This window comes from Microcebus murinus, chromosome 1 (assembly GCF_040939455.1).
Source record: "Microcebus murinus isolate Inina chromosome 1, M.murinus_Inina_mat1.0, whole genome shotgun sequence".
NCBI lineage: Eukaryota > Metazoa > Chordata > Mammalia > Primates > Cheirogaleidae > Microcebus > Microcebus murinus.
In genome coordinates, this window is record NC_134104.1 from 165,090,515 (window position 1) to 165,110,653 (window position 20,139).

A 20,139-nucleotide genomic window follows, 5' to 3' on the forward strand; every position below is an offset into this window, starting at 1 on the left:
CCCCCAGCGCGCCGGGGCCGCTGACTGCGCACGGGCGGGAGGGGCGGGGCGCTCGCCCTTTGACCCCAGCCAGGGGCGGCCCTCCCCCACAACCCCTTTCAGCTGCGCCCCCCACCCTGTGGCCCGGCGGCCGCCTATTCCCCCGGGCCAGGGCTGGGGCACAGCGCACGGGGAGGGGAGCCAGTGTATGGGGCGTCTCTCTCTCTCTCTCGGGATGTGTCCCATGGGTGGGGTGGGGTGGCGTGGTTTGTGGGGCGCTGAAGAAATCAGTCCCCTCCATCTCCTCCCTCTGGAAAACACCCAAGCCCTTGGAGAACTGCCCGCACCTCTACCTACCGTGGGGACCGGGACCCTCCTCTGTGTCCTCCTGTGGCCCAGTCCAAGGGGCCTGGGCCTGGCCGGGGCTGCATTGGACCCCGACCACCCTGGCGTGTGGACTCGCTAAAAATTGGCGATTAGATATTGGATTCCAGCGTCATTGAGGTCATTTCACTAATGAGTGCACCGCAAAGAGTTTCCTAATCCATCTGTGAGGGTGGCAACCGAAAGAGAATTTTAGAGCTGACAGAATAGGCGAGGAAAGGCATAGGAGATTTCCACACCCAGTAAGGAAGCCTTTCCCGAAGTGGAAGAAAGAAAGGAGCAAACAGAGACACCGGTAGCCCGCCCGGATCAGAGTCTGCCCCTGAGAGAAAGTACCCTGACCAGGTTCACCCGTGGGTGGGTCGCGAGCTAGCGGCATTCAGAAGAGGGAGGCCCGCAGTCTGTGCAGAAGACACCTGCACTCGGGTGTGTGTGGCGGCACAATTCACAAGCAGCTCCAGATGTTAAACCAAGGAGAAGCCAGGGAGTTCCCAACGCCCCAGGTGTCCTCAGCCCACGACTGGCTGCTGTGGGAATGCGAAGCCCGGCTCCTTGTCTCAGAGCGGGGCAACCAGGAGGTGTGATGTCCACCCCGGGGTTCCCAGGAGGATCAGACTGAAGCTGGGACTTGGCCTGAAAGTGTCCCCTCGCATGGCCACCCCCTTCCCCTTCCTGCTCCTCTACTCCTGGTGCCCCTCCATCCAGGGGCCAGACCTTAAAGAGTCACCCGCAAGAGAATCCTGGTCCCAAAGGAGCCTTCTGGGGGACCCCTGCTGAGAGAGGTTGTGGGCATGGCCCGCTGGGGCTCTGCCCGACCCAGGGCTGAGAGATGCAACCTCCCAGCTCTGGGTCCCTGCAGGAAGTGTTGGCAAGCACAGGGCCAGTCCTCCAAAGGCCCAGGTGCAGGGAGCCCAGGCCAAGCAGCCTGTGGAAGAAGCCACATGCTGTGCCACCCCGGGGAACACGACTGCAGGCCCGGGCCCTTCCCACCTCCTCCTCCTCCTCCTCCTCCTCCTCCTCCTCCCACCCCGCCCCCGCCCCCGCCCCCACATGGCACAGGGCCCAGAGACACCTCAGACACTTGCTACCCAAAGTGCAAAGGGCATCAGTTGCTCCTCCAAACCCCCCCCCAGCCCAGCAGACCGCGTTGTCCAGCCAGCCCCCGGGCCTCCCTGGGGTGCCCAGCACAAAAGTGCAGACACCCACCGGACCCTCAATCTCAGTTTTCGGATGTTTTTGCCACTCTGAGGACCCGCAGGCCGGCTGGGCCTTCTGGCAGGACAGAGAGCCCCGGAATCCGACGTGGAGAGCTGGGTGTACGTCCCCATGAGGAGGCGGTCCCCACCTCCGCGGCTATCCCCTTGCGGGGAGCGGCAGCCGCGGGGCCTCAGAGAAGACACCAGGCTGGGCCCCCACGGCACAGCGGGAGCACGTCCCCCGCAGGCCACTTAGCGACGGCGGCCAGCCGGCGGACGGTTGGGTTGCGCGAGACGCTGCGGCCGCCCTGCTACCGGGTTCCTGGGAGGGCGTCCTGGAACCAGCGTCCACACCAAGCCCTTGGAAGGCCCAGGCCACGGAGGAGCCCCGTCAGGCAGGGGCCGAGGACGGTGACGGCCCGGGCGGGGAGGAGCGTGTCAGGCAGGGGCAGAGGACGGTGACAGGTGATAGGCCGGGCGGGAAGGAGTCAGTCAGGCAGGGGCCGTGGAGGAGACGGGCTGGGTAAGGGTTAGGGTTAGTGTCAGGGCACAAGTCACAATCGCAAAGACCTGGAAGCCACCCGAGTGCCCATCGACCCACGAGTGGGTAAATAAAATGTGGCGCGTGGACACCACGGAGTGCTATTCGGCTATGAGGAGCAGCGGTGAGGGGGCACCTCTCGTGGTTCTCCTGGCCAGAGCTGGAACCCGTTCCAGTAAGCCAAGTATCCCAAGAATGGACACACGAGCACCACGTGCTCGCGCTCACCAGCAAATGGGTACGAACCCATGGACACCTAAGTGGACACAGAGGAATCACCTTCTTCGGGTGGGTGTCGGGCGGGTGGGGGGAGGGGATGGGCATACACATCCATTAGGAATGGGGTGGGTACGCACCGACTGGGGGATGGGCGCACTTGAAGCTCTGACCCGAGGGGGGAGGCTGGGAGAGGGCAACGCACCCGTCCTTAACATTGGTGCCCCCACAATATGCTGGAACAACATGAGGGGTAAATGAATAAGAACACGGGGGGGGGAGGGGGGCACGGGCAACACATGTCACCTTAATACTTGGACTCCCATCATCTGCTTGAAAAGAGAGAGAAAAGAAAATGCAATAATAGAGATAAGAGACACTTTTTAAAAATAATGAATCCGGCCGGGCGCTGTGGCTCACGCCTGTAATCCTAGCTCTTGGGAGGCCGAGGCGGGCGGATTGCTCAAGGTCAGGAGTTCAAAACCAGCCTGAGCAAGAGCGAGACCCCGTCTCTACTATAAATAGAAAGAAATTAATTGGCCAACTGATATATATATAAAAAATTAGCGGGGCATGGTGGCGCATGCCTGCAGTCCCAGCTACCCGGGAGGCTGAGGCAGAAGGATCACTCGAGCCCAGGAGTTTGAAGTTGCTGTGAGCTAGGCTGACGCCACGGCACTCACTCTAGCCTGGGCAACAAACCGAGACTCTGTCTCAAAAAAAAAAAAAAAAAAAATGAATCCGAAGAGAAAAGTAAAAGGAGGCCTGTGGAGCAGGTCTGGGTGTGACTCCGGATCCCCGAACATCAGGTGCCACCACCAAAGATTCCTACGTGTAGCCCATAGAACCCCAAAAGCAACGGGAGGAGTTCTGGTCACATACTCCCTCAAAATGACATCCTGGCCTTCTTCTGGAACTCCCTCCCCTCTCAGACTCTCAAGGTTTCCTCCAGCGTGTCGGCTCCCACAGAGCAGACCTTTGGTCTGAGACCTGACAGTCCAGAAGCCACGCATGCTGCCGCGTGGCGGCGGTGTCACGGCTCGGGACAAGAGGAGGCCCCACGGTGCGGGCTGGGGCGCCAGGCACCGCGGCGGGCGCTGAGGGTGGGGGTCACCCCCACCCCGGGCCGCCCCCGCACTCCCAGAAACGCGACAGAACCAGAGGCAAAAAAAAAAAGAAGAAGCCTACGGCACCCGGTATTCCCGGGCGGTCTCCCATCCAAGTTCTAACCAGGCCCGACCCTGCTTAGCTTCCGAGACCAGACGGGATCGGGCGCGTTCGGGGTGGTGTGGCCGTGGACGGCGGAGGGCGCCCCTGCCCCGCTCAAGAAGCCGAGCCTCTCTGCGCTTCCCCGCCGCCTCCTCCCGCCCCAGGCCCCGCGCCGGGTCGGGCCTGTTGAGTTCGCCGGCCGGGTCCCGCGGGCTCCGAGGGACGGGGGTGACGGGCGGGGCGGGCAGGGAGCGGCGGGCCGGGGTTGGGGGCTGTCTCTGTATACACACACACTCACACTCACACGCACTCACTCACTCACACTCACACAAGATGCGCCTCCACGGCTGGACCCGCCAAGGTGGAGCCCTTCCAGCCCCCCTCCTCTCCTCGCCTGGCCTCCTTCACCTCCCCGCCCCCCACCCCCAGCGCGCCGGGGCCGCTGACTGCGCACGGGCGGGAGGGGCGGGGCGCTCGCCCTTTGACCCCAGCCAGGGGCGGCCCTCCCCCACAACCCCTTTCAGCTGCGCCCCCCACCCTGTGGCCCGGCGGCCGCCTATTCCCCCGGGCCAGGGCTGGGGCACAGCGCACGGGGGAGGGGAGCCAGTGTATGGGGCGTCTCTCTCTCTCTCTCGGGATGTGTCCCATGGGTGGGGTGGGGTGGCGTGGTTTGTGGGGCGCTGAAGAAATCAGTCCCCTCCATCTCCTCCCTCTGGAAAACACCCAAGCCCTTGGAGAACTGCCCGCACCTCTACCTACCGTGGGGACCGGGACCCTCCTCTGTGTCCTCCTGTGGCCCAGTCCAAGGGGCCTGGGCCTGGCCGGGGCTGCATTGGACCCCGACCACCCTGGCGTGTGGACTCGCTAAAAATTGGCGATTAGATATTGGATTCCAGCGTCATTGAGGTCATTTCACTAATGAGTGCACCGCAAAGAGTTTCCTAATCCATCTGTGAGGGTGGCAACCGAAAGAGAATTTTAGAGCTGACAGAATAGGCGAGGAAAGGCATAGGAGATTTCCACACCCAGTAAGGAAGCCTTTCCCGAAGTGGAAGAAAGAAAGGAGCAAACAGAGACACCGGTAGCCCGCCCGGATCAGAGTCTGCCCCTGAGAGAAAGTACCCTGACCAGGTTCACCCGTGGGTGGGTCGCGAGCTAGCGGCATTCAGAAGAGGGAGGCCCGCAGTCTGTGCAGAAGACACCTGCACTCGGGTGTGTGTGGCGGCACAATTCACAAGCAGCTCCAGATGTTAAACCAAGGAGAAGCCAGGGAGTTCCCAACGCCCCAGGTGTCCTCAGCCCACGACTGGCTGCTGTGGGAATGCGAAGCCCGGCTCCTTGTCTCAGAGCGGGGCAACCAGGAGGTGTGATGTCCACCCCGGGGTTCCCAGGAGGATCAGACTGAAGCTGGGACTTGGCCTGAAAGTGTCCCCTCGCATGGCCACCCCCTTCCCCTTCCTGCTCCTCTACTCCTGGTGCCCCTCCATCCAGGGGCCAGACCTTAAAGAGTCACCCGCAAGAGAATCCTGGTCCCAAAGGAGCCTTCTGGGGGACCCCTGCTGAGAGAGGTTGTGGGCATGGCCCGCTGGGGCTCTGCCCGACCCAGGGCTGAGAGATGCAACCTCCCAGCTCTGGGTCCCTGCAGGAAGTGTTGGCAAGCACAGGGCCAGTCCTCCAAAGGCCCAGGTGCAGGGAGCCCAGGCCAAGCAGCCTGTGGAAGAAGCCACATGCTGTGCCACCCCGGGGAACACGACTGCAGGCCCGGGCCCTTCCCACCTCCTCCTCCTCCTCCTCCTCCTCCTCCTTCTCCTCCTCCTCCTCCCACCCCGCCCCCGCCCCCGCCCCCACATGGCACAGGGCCCAGAGACACCTCAGACACTTGCTACCCAAAGTGCAAAGGGCATCAGTTGCTCCTCCAAACCCCCCCCCAGCCCAGCAGACCGCGTTGTCCAGCCAGCCCCCGGGCCTCCCTGGGGTGCCCAGCACAAAAGTGCAGACACCCACCGGACCCTCAATCTCAGTTTTCGGATGTTTTTGCCACTCTGAGGACCCGCAGGCCGGCTGGGCCTTCTGGCAGGACAGAGAGCCCCGGAATCCGGAATCCGACGTGGAGAGCTGGGTGTACGTCCCCATGAGGAGGCGGTCCCCACCTCCGCGGCTATCCCCTTGCGGGGAGCGGCAGCCGCGGGGCCTCAGAGAAGACACCAGGCTGGGCCCCCACGGCACAGCGGGAGCACGTCCCCCGCAGGCCACTTAGCGACGGCGGCCAGCCGGCGGACGGTTGGGTTGCGCGAGACGCTGCGGCCGCCCTGCTACCGGGTTCCTGGGAGGGCGTCCTGGAACCAGCGTCCACACCAAGCCCTTGGAAGGCCCAGGCCACGGAGGAGCCCCGTCAGGCAGGGGCCGAGGACGGTGACGGCCCGGGCGGGGAGGAGCGTGTCAGGCAGGGGCAGAGGACGGTGACAGGTGATAGGCCGGGCGGGAAGGAGTCAGTCAGGCAGGGGCCGTGGAGGAGACGGGCTGGGTAAGGGTTAGGGTTAGTGTCAGGGCACAAGTCACAATCGCAAAGACCTGGAAGCCACCCGAGTGCCCATCGACCCACGAGTGGGTAAATAAAATGTGGCGCGTGGACACCACGGAGTGCTATTCGGCTATGAGGAGCAGCGGTGAGGGGGCACCTCTCGTGGTTCTCCTGGCCAGAGCTGGAACCCGTTCCAGTAAGCCAAGTATCCCAAGAATGGACACACGAGCACCACGTGCTCGCGCTCACCAGCAAATGGGTACGAACCCATGGACACCTAAGTGGACACAGAGGAATCACCTTCTTCGGGTGGGTGTCGGGCGGGTGGGGGGAGGGGATGGGCATACACATCCATTAGGAATGGGGTGGGTACGCACCGACTGGGGGATGGGCGCACTTGAAGCTCTGACCCGAGGGGGGAGGCTGGGAGAGGGCAACGCACCCGTCCTTAACATTGGTGCCCCCACAATATGCTGGAACAACATGAGGGGTAAATGAATAAGAACACGGGGGGGGGAGGGGGGCACGGGCAACACATGTCACCTTAATACTTGGACTCCCATCATCTGCTTGAAAAGAGAGAGAAAAGAAAATGCAATAATAGAGATAAGAGACACTTTTTAAAAATAATGAATCCGGCCGGGCGCTGTGGCTCACGCCTGTAATCCTAGCTCTTGGGAGGCCGAGGCGGGCGGATTGCTCAAGGTCAGGAGTTCAAAACCAGCCTGAGCAAGAGCGAGACCCCGTCTCTACTATAAATAGAAAGAAATTAATTGGCCAACTGATATATATATAAAAAATTAGCGGGGCATGGTGGCGCATGCCTGCAGTCCCAGCTACCCGGGAGGCTGAGGCAGAAGGATCACTCGAGCCCAGGAGTTTGAAGTTGCTGTGAGCTAGGCTGACGCCACGGCACTCACTCTAGCCTGGGCAACAAACCGAGACTCTGTCTCAAAAAAAAAAAAAAAAAAATGAATCCGAAGAGAAAAGTAAAAGGAGGCCTGTGGAGCAGGTCTGGGTGTGACTCCGGATCCCCGAACATCAGGTGCCACCACCAAAGATTCCTACGTGTAGCCCATAGAACCCCAAAAGCAACGGGAGGAGTTCTGGTCACATACTCCCTCAAAATGACATCCTGGCCTTCTTCTGGAACTCCCTCCCCTCTCAGACTCTCAAGGTTTCCTCCAGCGTGTCGGCTCCCACAGAGCAGACCTTTGGTCTGAGACCTGACAGTCCAGAAGCCACGCATGCTGCCGCGTGGCGGCGGTGTCACGGCTCGGGACAAGAGGAGGCCCCACGGTGCGGGCTGGGGCGCCAGGCACCGCGGCGGGCGCTGAGGGTGGGGGTCACCCCCACCCCGGGCCGCCCCCGCACTCCCAGAAACGCGACAGAACCAGAGGCAAAAAAAAAAAGAAGAAGCCTACGGCACCCGGTATTCCCGGGCGGTCTCCCATCCAAGTTCTAACCAGGCCCGACCCTGCTTAGCTTCCGAGACCAGACGGGATCGGGCGCGTTCGGGGTGGTGTGGCCGTGGACGGCGGAGGGCGCCCCTGCCCCGCTCAAGAAGCCGAGCCTCTCTGCGCTTCCCCGCCGCCTCCTCCCGCCCCAGGCCCCGCGCCGGGTCGGGCCTGTTGAGTTCGCCGGCCGGGTCCCGCGGGCTCCGAGGGACGGGGGTGACGGGCGGGGCGGGCAGGGAGCGGCGGGCCGGGGTTGGGGGCTGTCTCTGTATACACACACACTCACACTCACACGCACTCACTCACTCACACTCACACAAGATGCGCCTCCACGGCTGGACCCGCCAAGGTGGAGCCCTTCCAGCCCCCCTCCTCTCCTCGCCTGGCCTCCTTCACCTCCCCGCCCCCCACCCCCAGCGCGCCGGGGCCGCTGACTGCGCACGGGCGGGAGGGGCGGGGCGCTCGCCCTTTGACCCCAGCCAGGGGCGGCCCTCCCCCACAACCCCTTTCAGCTGCGCCCCCCACCCTGTGGCCCGGCGGCCGCCTATTCCCCCGGGCCAGGGCTGGGGCACAGCGCACGGGGGAGGGGAGCCAGTGTATGGGGCGTCTCTCTCTCTCTCTCTCTCGGGATGTGTCCCATGGGTGGGGTGGGGTGGCGTGGTTTGTGGGGCGCTGAAGAAATCAGTCCCCTCCATCTCCTCCCTCTGGAAAACACCCAAGCCCTTGGAGAACTGCCCGCACCTCTACCTACCGTGGGGGCCGGGACCCTCCTCTGTGTCCTCCTGTGGCCCAGTCCAAGGGGCCTGGGCCTGGCCGGGGCTGCATTGGACCCCGACCACCCTGGCGTGTGGACTCGCTAAAAATTGGCGATTAGATATTGGATTCCAGCGTCATTGAGGTCATTTCACTAATGAGTGCACCGCAAAGAGTTTCCTAATCCATCTGTGAGGGTGGCAACCGAAAGAGAATTTTAGAGCTGACAGAATAGGCGAGGAAAGGCATAGGAGATTTCCACACCCAGTAAGGAAGCCTTTCCCGAAGTGGAAGAAAGAAAGGAGCAAACAGAGACACCGGTAGCCCGCCCGGATCAGAGTCTGCCCCTGAGAGAAAGTACCCTGACCAGGTTCACCCGTGGGTGGGTGGCGAGCTAGCGGCATTCAGAAGAGCGAGGCCCGCAGTCTGTGCAGAAGACACCTGCACTCGGGTGTGTGTGGCGGCACAATTCACAAGCAGCTCCAGATGTTAAACCAAGGAGAAGCCAGGGAGTTCCCAACGCCCCAGGTGTCCTCAGCCCACGACTGGCTGCTGTGGGAATGCGAAGCCCGGCTCCTTGTCTCAGAGCGGGGCAACCAGGAGGTGTGATGTCCACCCCGGGGTTCCCAGGAGGATCAGACTGAAGCTGGGACTTGGCCTGAAAGTGTCCCCTCGCATGGCCACCCCCTTCCCCTTCCTGCTCCTCTACTCCTGGTGCCCCTCCATCCAGGGGCCAGACCTTAAAGAGTCACCCGCAAGAGAATCCTGGTCCCAAAGGAGCCTTCTGGGGGACCCCTGCTGAGAGAGGTTGTGGGCATGGCCCGCTGGGGCTCTGCCCGACCCAGGGCTGAGAGATGCAACCTCCCAGCTCTGGGTCCCTGCAGGAAGTGTTGGCAAGCACAGGGCCAGTCCTCCAAAGGCCCAGGTGCAGGGAGCCCAGGCCAAGCAGCCTGTGGAAGAAGCCACATGCTGTGCCACCCCGGGGAACAGGACTGCAGGCCCGGGCCCTTCCCACCTCCTCCTCCTCCTCCTCCTCCTCCTCCTTCTCCTCCTCCTCCTCCCACCCCGCCCCCGCCCCCGCCCCCACATGGCACAGGGCCCAGAGACACCTCAGACACTTGCTACCCAAAGTGCAAAGGGCATCAGTTGCTCCTCCAAACCCCCCCCCAGCCCAGCAGACCGCGTTGTCCAGCCAGCCCCCGGGCCTCCCTGGGGTGCCCAGCACAAAAGTGCAGACACCCACCGGACCCTCAATCTCAGTTTTCGGATGTTTTTGCCACTCTGAGGACCCGCAGGCCGGCTGGGCCTTCTGGCAGGACAGAGAGCCCCGGAATCCGGAATCCGACGTGGAGAGCTGGGTGTACGTCCCCATGAGGAGGCGGTCCCCACCTCCGCGGCTATCCCCTTGCGGGGAGCGGCAGCCGCGGGGCCTCAGAGAAGACACCAGGCTGGGCCCCCACGGCACAGCGGGAGCACGTCCCCCGCAGGCCACTTAGCGACGGCGGCCAGCCGGCGGACGGTTGGGTTGCGCGAGACGCTGCGGCCGCCCTGCTACCGGGTTCCTGGGAGGGCGTCCTGGAACCAGCGTCCACACCAAGCCCTTGGAAGGCCCAGGCCACGGAGGAGCCCCGTCAGGCAGGGGCCGAGGACGGTGACGGCCCGGGCGGGGAGGAGCGTGTCAGGCAGGGGCAGAGGACGGTGACAGGTGATAGGCCGGGCGGGAAGGAGTCAGTCAGGCAGGGGCCGTGGAGGAGACGGGCTGGGTAAGGGTTAGGGTTAGTGTCAGGGCACAAGTCACAATCGCAAAGACCTGGAAGCCACCCGAGTGCCCATCGACCCACGAGTGGGTAAATAAAATGTGGCGCGTGGACACCACGGAGTGCTATTCGGCTATGAGGAGCAGCGGTGAGGGGGCACCTCTCGTGGTTCTCCTGGCCAGAGCTGGAACCCGTTCCAGTAAGCCAAGTATCCCAAGAATGGACACACGAGCACCACGTGCTCGCGCTCACCAGCAAATGGGTACGAACCCATGGACACCTAAGTGGACACAGAGGAATCACCTTCTTCGGGTGGGTGTCGGGCGGGTGGGGGGAGGGGATGGGCATACACATCCATTAGGAATGGGGTGGGTACGCACCGACTGGGGGATGGGCGCACTTGAAGCTCTGACCCGAGGGGGGAGGCTGGGAGAGGGCAACGCACCCGTCCTTAACATTGGTGCCCCCACAATATGCTGGAACAACATGAGGGGTAAATGAATAAGAACACGGGGGGGGGAGGGGGGCACGGGCAACACATGTCACCTTAATACTTGGACTCCCATCATCTGCTTGAAAAGAGAGAGAAAAGAAAATGCAATAATAGAGATAAGAGACACTTTTTAAAAATAATGAATCCGGCCGGGCGCTGTGGCTCACGCCTGTAATCCTAGCTCTTGGGAGGCCGAGGCGGGCGGATTGCTCAAGGTCAGGAGTTCAAAACCAGCCTGAGCAAGAGCGAGACCCCGTCTCTACTATAAATAGAAAGAAATTAATTGGCCAACTGATATATATATAAAAAATTAGCGGGGCATGGTGGCGCATGCCTGCAGTCCCAGCTACCCGGGAGGCTGAGGCAGAAGGATCACTCGAGCCCAGGAGTTTGAAGTTGCTGTGAGCTAGGCTGACGCCACGGCACTCACTCTAGCCTGGGCAACAAACCGAGACTCTGTCTCAAAAAAAAAAAAAAAAAATGAATCCGAAGAGAAAAGTAAAAGGAGGCCTGTGGAGCAGGTCTGGGTGTGACTCCGGATCCCCGAACATCAGGTGCCACCACCAAAGATTCCTACGTGTAGCCCATAGAACCCCAAAAGCAACGGGAGGAGTTCTGGTCACATACTCCCTCAAAATGACATCCTGGCCTTCTTCTGGAACTCCCTCCCCTCTCAGACTCTCAAGGTTTCCTCCAGCGTGTCGGCTCCCACAGAGCAGACCTTTGGTCTGAGACCTGACAGTCCAGAAGCCACGCATGCTGCCGCGTGGCGGCGGTGTCACGGCTCGGGACAAGAGGAGGCCCCACGGTGCGGGCTGGGGCGCCAGGCACCGCGGCGGGCGCTGAGGGTGGGGGTCACCCCCACCCCGGGCCGCCCCCGCACTCCCAGAAACGCGACAGAACCAGAGGCAAAAAAAAAAAGAAGAAGCCTACGGCACCCGGTATTCCCGGGCGGTCTCCCATCCAAGTTCTAACCAGGCCCGACCCTGCTTAGCTTCCGAGACCAGACGGGATCGGGCGCGTTCGGGGTGGTGTGGCCGTGGACGGCGGAGGGCGCCCCTGCCCCGCTCAAGAAGCCGAGCCTCTCTGCGCTTCCCCGCCGCCTCCTCCCGCCCCAGGCCCCGCGCCGGGTCGGGCCTGTTGAGTTCGCCGGCCGGGTCCCGCGGGCTCCGAGGGACGGGGGTGACGGGCGGGGCGGGCAGGGAGCGGCGGGCCGGGGTTGGGGGCTGTCTCTGTATACACACACACTCACACTCACACGCACTCACTCACTCACACTCACACAAGATGCGCCTCCACGGCTGGACCCGCCAAGGTGGAGCCCTTCCAGCCCCCCTCCTCTCCTCGCCTGGCCTCCTTCACCTCCCCGCCCCCCACCCCCAGCGCGCCGGGGCCGCTGACTGCGCACGGGCGGGAGGGGCGGGGCGCTCGCCCTTTGACCCCAGCCAGGGGCGGCCCTCCCCCACAACCCCTTTCAGCTGCGCCCCCCACCCTGTGGCCCGGCGGCCGCCTATTCCCCCGGGCCAGGGCTGGGGCACAGCGCACGGGGGAGGGGAGCCAGTGTATGGGGCGTCTCTCTCTCTCTCTCGGGATGTGTCCCATGGGTGGGGTGGGGTGGCGTGGTTTGTGGGGCGCTGAAGAAATCAGTCCCCTCCATCTCCTCCCTCTGGAAAACACCCAAGCCCTTGGAGAACTGCCCGCACCTCTACCTACCGTGGGGGCCGGGACCCTCCTCTGTGTCCTCCTGTGGCCCAGTCCAAGGGGCCTGGGCCTGGCCGGGGCTGCATTGGACCCCGACCACCCTGGCGTGTGGACTCGCTAAAAATTGGCGATTAGATATTGGATTCCAGCGTCATTGAGGTCATTTCACTAATGAGTGCACCGCAAAGAGTTTCCTAATCCATCTGTGAGGGTGGCAACCGAAAGAGAATTTTAGAGCTGACAGAATAGGCGAGGAAAGGCATAGGAGATTTCCACACCCAGTAAGGAAGCCTTTCCCGAAGTGGAAGAAAGAAAGGAGCAAACAGAGACACCGGTAGCCCGCCCGGATCAGAGTCTGCCCCTGAGAGAAAGTACCCTGACCAGGTTCACCCGTGGGTGGGTCGCGAGCTAGCGGCATTCAGAAGAGCGAGGCCCGCAGTCTGTGCAGAAGACACCTGCACTCGGGTGTGTGTGGCGGCACAATTCACAAGCAGCTCCAGATGTTAAACCAAGGAGAAGCCAGGGAGTTCCCAACGCCCCAGGTGTCCTCAGCCCACGACTGGCTGCTGTGGGAATGCGAAGCCCGGCTCCTTGTCTCAGAGCGGGGCAACCAGGAGGTGTGATGTCCACCCCGGGGTTCCCAGGAGGATCAGACTGAAGCTGGGACTTGGCCTGAAAGTGTCCCCTCGCATGGCCACCCCCTTCCCCTTCCTGCTCCTCTACTCCTGGTGCCCCTCCATCCAGGGGCCAGACCTTAAAGAGTCACCCGCAAGAGAATCCTGGTCCCAAAGGAGCCTTCTGGGGGACCCCTGCTGAGAGAGGTTGTGGGCATGGCCCGCTGGGGCTCTGCCCGACCCAGGGCTGAGAGATGCAACCTCCCAGCTCTGGGTCCCTGCAGGAAGTGTTGGCAAGCACAGGGCCAGTCCTCCAAAGGCCCAGGTGCAGGGAGCCCAGGCCAAGCAGCCTGTGGAAGAAGCCACATGCTGTGCCACCCCGGGGAACACGACTGCAGGCCCGGGCCCTTCCCACCTCCTCCTCCTCCTCCTCCTCCTCCTCCTCCTCCCACCCCGCCCCCGCCCCCGCCCCCACATGGCACAGGGCCCAGAGACACCTCAGACACTTGCTACCCAAAGTGCAAAGGGCATCAGTTGCTCCTCCAAACCCCCCCCCAGCCCAGCAGACCGCGTTGTCCAGCCAGCCCCCGGGCCTCCCTGGGGTGCCCAGCACAAAAGTGCAGACACCCACCGGACCCTCAATCTCAGTTTTCGGATGTTTTTGCCACTCTGAGGACCCGCAGGCCAGCTGGGCCTTCTGGCAGGACAGAGAGCCCCGGAATCCGGAATCCGACGTGGAGAGCTGGGTGTACGTCCCCATGAGGAGGCGGTCCCCACCTCCGCGGCTATCCCCTTGCGGGGAGCGGCAGCCGCGGGGCCTCAGAGAAGACACCAGGCTGGGCCCCCACGGCACAGCGGGAGCACGTCCCCCGCAGGCCACTTAGCGACGGCGGCCAGCCGGCGGACGGTTGGGTTGCGCGAGACGCTGCGGCCGCCCTGCTACCGGGTTCCTGGGAGGGCGTCCTGGAACCAGCGTCCACACCAAGCCCTTGGAAGGCCCAGGCCACGGAGGAGCCCCGTCAGGCAGGGGCCGAGGACGGTGACGGCCCGGGCGGGGAGGAGCGTGTCAGGCAGGGGCAGAGGACGGTGACAGGTGATAGGCCGGGCGGGAAGGAGTCAGTCAGGCAGGGGCCGTGGAGGAGACGGGCTGGGTAAGGGTTAGGGTTAGTGTCAGGGCACAAGTCACAATCGCAAAGACCTGGAAGCCACCCGAGTGCCCATCGACCCACGAGTGGGTAAATAAAATGTGGCGCGTGGACACCACGGAGTGCTATTCGGCTATGAGGAGCAGCGGTGAGGGGGCACCTCTCGTGGTTCTCCTGGCCAGAGCTGGAACCCGTTCCAGTAAGCCAAGTATCCCAAGAATGGACACACGAGCACCACGTGCTCGCGCTCACCAGCAAATGGGTACGAACCCATGGACACCTAAGTGGACACAGAGGAATCACCTTCTTCGGGTGGGTGTCGGGCGGGTGGGGGGAGGGGATGGGCATACACATCCATTAGGAATGGGGTGGGTACGCACCGACTGGGGGATGGGCGCACTTGAAGCTCTGACCCGAGGGGGGAGGCTGGGAGAGGGCAACGCACCCGTCCTTAACATTGGTGCCCCCACAATATGCTGGAACAACATGAGGGGTAAATGAATAAGAACACGGGGGGGGGGAGGGGGGCACGGGCAACACATGTCACCTTAATACTTGGACTCCCATCATCTGCTTGAAAAGAGAGAGAAAAGAAAATGCAATAATAGAGATAAGAGACACTTTTTAAAAATAATGAATCCGGCCGGGCGCTGTGGCTCACGCCTGTAATCCTAGCTCTTGGGAGGCCGAGGCGGGCGGATTGCTCAAGGTCAGGAGTTCAAAACCAGCCTGAGCAAGAGCGAGACCCCGTCTCTACTATAAATAGAAAGAAATTAATTGGCCAACTGATATATATATAAAAAATTAGCGGGGCATGGTGGCGCATGCCTGCAGTCCCAGCTACCCGGGAGGCTGAGGCAGAAGGATCACTCGAGCCCAGGAGTTTGAAGTTGCTGTGAGCTAGGCTGACGCCACGGCACTCACTCTAGCCTGGGCAACAAACCGAGACTCTGTCTCAAAAAAAAAAAAAAAAAAAAATGAATCCGAAGAGAAAAGTAAAAGGAGGCCTGTGGAGCAGGTCTGGGTGTGACTCCGGATCCCCGAACATCAGGTGCCACCACCAAAGATTCCTACGTGTAGCCCATAGAACCCCAAAAGCAACGGGAGGAGTTCTGGTCACATACTCCCTCAAAATGACATCCTGGCCTTCTTCTGGAACTCCCTCCCCTCTCAGACTCTCAAGGTTTCCTCCAGCGTGTCGGCTCCCACAGAGCAGACCTTTGGTCTGAGACCTGACAGTCCAGAAGCCACGCATGCTGCCGCGTGGCGGCGGTGTCACGGCTCGGGACAAGAGGAGGCCCCACGGTGCGGGCTGGGGCGCCAGGCACCGCGGCGGGCGCTGAGGGTGGGGGTCACCCCCACCCCGGGCCGCCCCCGCACTCCCAGAAACGCGACAGAACCAGAGGCAAAAAAAAAAAGAAGAAGCCTACGGCACCCGGTATTCCCGGGCGGTCTCCCATCCAAGTTCTAACCAGGCCCGAGCCTGCTTAGCTTCCGAGACCAGACGGGATCGGGCGCGTTCGGGGTGGTGTGGCCGTGGACGGCGGAGGGCGCCCCTGCCCCGCTCAAGAAGCCGAGCCTCTCTGCGCTTCCCCGCCGCCTCCTCCCGCCCCAGGCCCCGCGCCGGGTCGGGCCTGTTGAGTTCGCCGGCCGGGTCCCGCGGGCTCCGAGGGACGGGGGTGACGGGCGGGGCGGGCAGGGAGCGGCGGGCCGGGGTTGGGGGCTGTCTCTGTATACACACACACTCACACTCACACGCACTCACTCACTCACACTCACACAAGATGCGCCTCCACGGCTGGACCCGCCAAGGTGGAGCCCTTCCAGCCCCCCTCCTCTCCTCGCCTGGCCTCCTTCACCTCCCCGCCCCCCACCCCCAGCGCGCCGGGGCCGCTGACTGCGCACGGGCGGGAGGGGCGGGGCGCTCGCCCTTTGACCCCAGCCAGGGGCGGCCCTCCCCCACAACCCCTTTCAGCTGCGCCCCCCACCCTGTGGCCCGGCGGCCGCCTATTCCCCCGGGCCAGGGCTGGGGCACAGCGCACGGGGGAGGGGAGCCAGTGTATGGGGCGTCTCTCTCTCTCTCTCGGGATGTGTCCCATGGGTGGGGTGGGGTGGCGTGGTTTGTGGGGCGCTGAAGAAATCAGTCCCCTCCATCTCCTCCCTCTGGAAAACACCCAAGCCCTTGGAGAACTGCCCGCACCTCTACCTACCGTGGGGACCGGGACCCTCCTCTGTGTCCTCCTGTGGCCCAGTCCAAGGGGCCTGGGCCTGGCCGGGGCTGCATTGGACCCCGACCACCCTGGCGTGTGGACTCGCTAAAAATTGGCGATTAGATATTGGATTCCAGCGTCATTGAGGTCATTTCACTAATGAGTGCACCGCAAAGAGTTTCCTAATCCATCTGTGAGGGTGGCAACCGAAAGAGAATTTTAGAGCTGACAGAATAGGCGAGGAAAGGCATAGGAGATTTCCACACCCAGTAAGGAAGCCTTTCCCGAAGTGGAAGAAAGAAAGGAGCAAACAGAGACACCGGTAGCCCGCCCGGATCAGAGTCTGCCCCTGAGAGAAAGTACCCTGACCAGGTTCACCCGTGGGTGGGTCGCGAGCTAGCGGCATTCAGAAGAGGGAGGCCCGCAGTCTGTGCAGAAGACACCTGCACTCGGGTGTGTGTGGCGGCACAATTCACAAGCAGCTCCAGATGTTAAACCAAGGAGAAGCCAGGGAGTTCCCAACGCCCCAGGTGTCCTCAGCCCACGACTGGCTGCTGTGGGAATGCGAAGCCCGGCTCCTTGTCTCAGAGCGGGGCAACCAGGAGGTGTGATGTCCACCCCGGGGTTCCCAGGAGGATCAGACTGAAGCTGGGACTTGGCCTGAAAGTGTCCCCTCGCATGGCCACCCCCTTCCCCTTCCTGCTCCTCTACTCCTGGTGCCCCTCCATCCAGGGGCCAGACCTTAAAGAGTCACCCGCAAGAGAATCCTGGTCCCAAAGGAGCCTTCTGGGGGACCCCTGCTGAGAGAGGTTGTGGGCATGGCCCGCTGGGGCTCTGCCCGACCCAGGGCTGAGAGATGCAACCTCCCAGCTCTGGGTCCCTGCAGGAAGTGTTGGCAAGCACAGGGCCAGTCCTCCAAAGGCCCAGGTGCAGGGAGCCCAGGCCAAGCAGCCTGTGGAAGAAGCCACATGCTGTGCCACCCCGGGGAACACGACTGCAGGCCCGGGCCCTTCCCACCTCCTCCTCCTCCTCCTCCTCCTCCTCCTTCTCCTCCTCCTCCTCCCACCCCGCCCCCGCCCCCGCCCCCACATGGCACAGGGCCCAGAGACACCTCAGACACTTGCTACCCAAAGTGCAAAGGGCATCAGTTGCTCCTCCAAACCCCCCCCCAGCCCAGCAGACCGCGTTGTCCAGCCAGCCCCCGGGCCTCCCTGGGGTGCCCAGCACAAAAGTGCAGACACCCACCGGACCCTCAATCTCAGTTTTCGGATGTTTTTGCCACTCTGAGGACCCGCAGGCCGGCTGGGCCTTCTGGCAGGACAGAGAGCCCCGGAATCCGGAATCCGACGTGGAGAGCTGGGTGTACGTCCCCATGAGGAGGCGGTCCCCACCTCCGCGGCTATCCCCTTGCGGGGAGCGGCAGCCGCGGGGCCTCAGAGAAGACACCAGGCTGGGCCCCCACGGCACAGCGGGAGCACGTCCCCCGCAGGCCACTTAGCGACGGCGGCCAGCCGGCGGACGGTTGGGTTGCGCGAGACGCTGCGGCCGCCCTGCTACCGGGTTCCTGGGAGGGCGTCCTGGAACCAGCGTCCACACCAAGCCCTTGGAAGGCCCAGGCCACGGAGGAGCCCCGTCAGGCAGGGGCCGAGGACGGTGACGGCCCGGGCGGGGAGGAGCGTGTCAGGCAGGGGCAGAGGACGGTGACAGGTGATAGGCCGGGCGGGAAGGAGTCAGTCAGGCAGGGGCCGTGGAGGAGACGGGCTGGGTAAGGGTTAGGGTTAGTGTCAGGGCACAAGTCACAATCGCAAAGACCTGGAAGCCACCCGAGTGCCCATCGACCCACGAGTGGGTAAATAAAATGTGGCGCGTGGACACCACGGAGTGCTATTCGGCTATGAGGAGCAGCGGTGAGGGGGCACCTCTCGTGGTTCTCCTGGCCAGAGCTGGAACCCGTTCCAGTAAGCCAAGTATCCCAAGAATGGACACACGAGCACCACGTGCTCGCGCTCACCAGCAAATGGGTACGAACCCATGGACACCTAAGTGGACACAGAGGAATCACCTTCTTCGGGTGGGTGTCGGGCGGGTGGGGGGAGGGGATGGGCATACACATCCATTAGGAATGGGGTGGGTACGCACCGACTGGGGGATGGGCGCACTTGAAGCTCTGACCCGAGGGGGGAGGCTGGGAGAGGGCAACGCACCCGTCCTTAACATTGGTGCCCCCACAATATGCTGGAACAACATGAGGGGTAAATGAATAAGAACACGGGGGGGGGAGGGGGGCACGGGCAACACATGTCACCTTAATACTTGGACTCCCATCATCTGCTTGAAAAGAGAGAGAAAAGAAAATGCAATAATAGAGATAAGAGACACTTTTTAAAAATAATGAATCCGGCCGGGCGCTGTGGCTCACGCCTGTAATCCTAGCTCTTGGGAGGCCGAGGCGGGCGGATTGCTCAAGGTCAGGAGTTCAAAACCAGCCTGAGCAAGAGCGAGACCCCGTCTCTACTATAAATAGAAAGAAATTAATTGGCCAACTGATATATATATAAAAAATTAGCGGGGCATGGTGGCGCATGCCTGCAGTCCCAGCTACCCGGGAGGCTGAGGCAGAAGGATCACTCGAGCCCAGGAGTTTGAAGTTGCTGTGAGCTAGGCTGACGCCACGGCACTCACTCCAGCCTGGGCAACAAACCGAGACTCTGTCTCAAAAAAAAAAAAAAAAAAAATGAATCCGAAGAGAAAAGTAAAAGGAGGCCTGTGGAGCAGGTCTGGGTGTGACTCCGGATCCCCGAACATCAGGTGCCACCACCAAAGATTCCTACGTGTAGCCCATAGAACCCCAAAAGCAACGGGAGGAGTTCTGGTCACATACTCCCTCAAAATGACATCCTGGCCTTCTTCTGGAACTCCCTCCCCTCTCAGACTCTCAAGGTTTCCTCCAGCGTGTCGGCTCCCACAGAGCAGACCTTTGGTCTGAGACCTGACAGTCCAGAAGCCACGCATGCTGCCGCGTGGCGGCGGTGTCACGGCTCGGGACAAGAGGAGGCCCCACGGTGCGGGCTGGGGCGCCAGGCACCGCGGCGGGCGCTGAGGGTGGGGGTCACCCCCACCCCGGGCCGCCCCCGCACTCCCAGAAACGCGACAGAACCAGAGGCAAAAAAAAAAAGAAGAAGCCTACGGCACCCGGTATTCCCGGGCGGTCTCCCATCCAAGTTCTAACCAGGCCCGACCCTGCTTAGCTTCCGAGACCCGACGGGATCGGGCGCGTTCGGGGTGGTGTGGCCGTGGACGGCGGAGGGCGCCCCTGCCCCGCTCAAGAAGCCGAGCCTCTCTGCGCTTCCCCGCCGCCTCCTCCCGCCCCAGGCCCCGCGCCGGGTCGGGCCTGTTGAGTTCGCCGGCCGGGTCCCGCGGGCTCCGAGGGACGGGGGTGACGGGCGGGGCGGGCAGGGAGCGGCGGGCCGGGTTTGGGGGCTGTCTCTGTATACACACACACTCACACTCACACGCACTCACTCACTCACACTCACACAAGATGCGCCTCCACGGCTGGACCCGCCAAGGTGGAGCCCTTCCAGCCCCCCTCCTCTCCTCGCCTGGCCTCCTTCACCTCCCCGCCCCCCACCCCCAGCGCGCCGGGGCCGCTGACTGCTCACGGGCGGGAGGGGCGGGGCGCTCGCCCTTTGACCCCAGCCAGGGGCGGCCCTCCCCCACAACCCCTTTCAGCTGCGCCCCCCACCCTGTGGCCCGGCGGCCGCCTATTCCCCCGGGCCAGGGCTGGGGCACAGCGCACGGGGGAGGGGAGCCAGTGTATGGGGCGTCTGTCTCTCTCTCTCTCTCTCTCTCGGGATGTGTCCCATGGGTGGGGTGGGGTGGCGTGGTTTGTGGGGCGCTGAAGAAATCAGTCCCCTCCATCTCCTCCCTCTGGAAAACACCCAAGCCCTTGGAGAACTGCCC

At 62.9% G+C, this 20,139-nt stretch overlaps 5 pseudogenes; all 5 read right to left on the minus strand.

The window, feature by feature from the left end:
* Positions 1–3,497: 3,497 nt before the first annotated feature.
* Positions 3,498–3,616, minus strand: LOC142874827 (uncharacterized; annotated as a pseudogene).
* A 3,847-nt stretch (positions 3,617–7,463) lies between these two features.
* Positions 7,464–7,582, minus strand: LOC142874828 (uncharacterized; annotated as a pseudogene).
* A 3,850-nt stretch (positions 7,583–11,432) lies between these two features.
* Positions 11,433–11,551, minus strand: LOC142874831 (uncharacterized; annotated as a pseudogene).
* A 3,838-nt stretch (positions 11,552–15,389) lies between these two features.
* LOC142874786 (uncharacterized) lies at positions 15,390–15,508 on the minus strand (annotated as a pseudogene).
* A 3,848-nt stretch (positions 15,509–19,356) lies between these two features.
* LOC142874610 (uncharacterized) lies at positions 19,357–19,475 on the minus strand (annotated as a pseudogene).
* Between the last annotated feature and the right edge of the window lie 664 nt (positions 19,476–20,139).